Source organism: Miscanthus floridulus, chromosome 17 (genome assembly GCF_019320115.1).
Source record: "Miscanthus floridulus cultivar M001 chromosome 17, ASM1932011v1, whole genome shotgun sequence".
NCBI lineage: Eukaryota > Viridiplantae > Streptophyta > Magnoliopsida > Poales > Poaceae > Miscanthus > Miscanthus floridulus.
In genome coordinates, this window is record NC_089596.1 from 98,839,114 (window position 1) to 98,842,339 (window position 3,226).

Sequence of the window (3,226 nt, forward strand, 5' to 3'; positions counted from 1 at the left end):
AGGGGCTCTTCCTGCAACCAAGCCGAGGCCCAGCGACCTGAACTCACACTTGAGGGCTCAGCAAACATGATAAAACCCCTCACTCAACATGAAAAAAGCCCCTGGAGGAATAAATCCACTCCTCCAGGGCCTCAGGGGCTACACCCAGTGGGTGCGCTCGCGCGCACCCACCAAAGCCTCGAGTACGAAGCACCATCCCGCTAGGAGCTGCCGCGAGCCAAGTCTCCTCAAAACATCAGGAAGAGCGCTCACACTCTCCCCGAGGCTCGAGGGCTACTGTCGGGTACCACAAAAAGGGGTCCCCTGAGCGAGAACCAAAAAAATCGCTTAGACCTTGTAAATATCGAAGCCAAGAGACAACCACCGGCAAAACCCCACCTTATCCGAGGCCCGGCTGGACTACCCGACCCACCTCGAATAATATCTGGGCTCACCCGAAGCGGGCTCGGCCTAGAACGAAACCACGAGGCCTCGGACGAGGTACTAGTTTTCCAACTCGCCCGAGGCCTCGCCCCACAAGACCTCGGACGAGGTACCGATTCTCCGACTCGCCCGAGGCCCCGCGCCACAAGGCCTTGGACAAGGTACCGGTTCTCTGACTCGCCCTAGGCCCCATGCGCAAGGCCTCGGACGAGGTACCAATTCTCCGACTTGCCCGAGGCCCCACGTCATGAGGCTTTAGACGAGCACCCAGTTATCGACTCGCTCGAGGCTGGCTCGGCATCAACCCCGTCACCACCGCCTTGACCGACTTCTTTGGCAGGACGTCACATCCAACTAACACGTCCAACCACTCCCACGATGTCTAACGAACGACGGCACGATACAGCGGAGTGGTCGATGAGATGGGAGTCACATCGACGCCATGCTGTCCGGGACAGGACGGGGCATGGGTTACCGGCCGTTGTGCTCGGCACTGTGCCCACGGCTGACACCCGCGCTACACTATGCTGCCTAACCCCTGCTCCAAGGACAGCGTGGCGTGGAAAGTCAAGTCCAGGTCCTTGTAGCCTCAGAATCGATGTACAAGACCAACTGTGCTCCCTCCGAGCCTCGGTTATCCGCTTCTAGGCTCCTGTAGCCTTGGGACTCGCGCCCGCTGAGCCCCCCACAATGGTTCAGGCTCTACATCGACTAGGCCTTGGCTCTCTATGTTGTAAGCACTCTGGGACCGGCACATCGTCCATAGTACGTGCCATGCCCTGCGTCAAGCTACAGGAGCTCCCACGTCTTGCACAAGGCCAAGCTCCTATAGCCTCGGAGTCAGCGCACCTGCGCCGTTGCATCTACCTAGCCTCGGCTCTCCATGCCGGCCAAACATATAGTGACTAGCACGCCTCCAATAGAAGAAGGCGTGCATGCCACCACAAGAGCTCCCACGTCGCACAGGATCAGGCGTGACTGGCGCGTCACTCTAGTGCACCGAGGACAAGACCGCTCCACCGACCATGTCACTATAGTGACGAGCTACAAGGCTCAGACATACCGCCTCTGCTCACAAAATGCCACATAACAAATACATGTACCGCCCTTGTGCCTCCCTTCGACTATAAAAGGGAGTGGCCAGGGCCGCTTCTGGAAGAGAGAGGACACACGTGCAAGCAACGCACAACACTCTGTAACACACACACTCCTTCACTGCAGGAGATCAACATATGAAGCAACCCACACTGCAATTCACAGAGACCTAGGGCTAGCTCCCTCTCTCGCCCAGCTTGTAAGCCCCTACTACAAGCACCTCGGTGCAAGGAATACAAGATCGCTCTCTTAGACTGGACATAGGGCACCTACTGCCTGAACCAATATAAACCTTGTGCCTCTTTGCATCACCATCCAGGATTAGGGGCACGTAGTACACTTTCACTAGTCGATTGAGGACCCACCGGACCAAAATATCGACACATACCACTGCTTAGGAGCTTGTTTTGGGCCATATAATGACTTCAATAACTTACACACCATGCCCTCTTGACCATTTGCTACAAATCCATCTGGCTGATCCATATAGATCTCCTCCTCTAACTCTCCGTTTAGGAAATCCGTCTTTACATCCATCTGATGAATGATAAGATCATGAGAGGCAGCCAGAGAAAGTAACACTCGAATTGTGGTCAATCGAGCAACAGGTGAATAAGTATCGAAGAAATCTTCACCTTCTTTCTAGGTATAACCCTTGGCCACAAGCTTTGCCTTGTACCTCTCAATTGTACAATCAGGCCTAAGCTTTTTCTTGAACACTTATTTACATCCTATTGGTTTACATCCATAAGGACGTTTAACAATTTCCCAAGTTCCATTAGACATGATTGAATCCATCTCACTCCGTACTGCTTCCTTCCACAAGTCAGCATCATGAGAGGAATATGCCTCTTCAATGGTTCTTGGTATGTCATCCACAAGGTACATAATGTAGTCATCACCAAAAGACTTTGCAGTTTGTTGTCTCTTACTCTTTCGAGTGACTACGATGTCATCCTCCTCAGGATTATGCATATAAGGTTCCTTAGAATGTTCTATCGGAATAAATTGCTCATGGAGAATTATAGGTTCATGACTAGACGTGCTAGGCACATTTTTATGGGAAAATCGCTTTCAAAAAATATAGCGTCTCTAGACTCTATGATAGTACCAACATGCATGTCAGGTACCCCAGAATTTATAATCAAGAATCTATATCCAACATTGTGAATAACATAATCAACAGTTTTAGGTCTAAGTTTACGCTTCTTGTTAATTAGCACATTCACCTTGGCTAAACAACCCCAAGTACGCAAATAAGATAGATTTAATCTTTTTTTCTCCTATTCCTCGAATGGTGTGATTTCTTTATTCTTTGTAGGAACTCTATTCAGGATATGACATGCTGTCAAAATAGCCTCACCCCACCATTCCTTAGATAGTCCCGCTGAAAGGATCTAACAATGCCTATAGGGGGGGTGAATAGGCGTATCTAAAAATTTACTGCAAATGCTAAGTTCAAATCTGTCAGCCACTGTCGGAAGTCCCGACGTTTGGGTCGGAACTCCCGACGTTGTTAGAAGTTCCGACGCAAACGTCAGCAGTTCCGACGCCTACGTGAACTACAAAAGCAGTGCCAAATTTAACTTTGCAGATAAATAAACTTACAACCTCACTTCCTAGTGGTTTGGTGAAGATGTTGGGTCACTCCCTTGACACCGTAATGCCTCCAAACCGTAGATCGAGTCCAAACCCTAAAATGGAGATT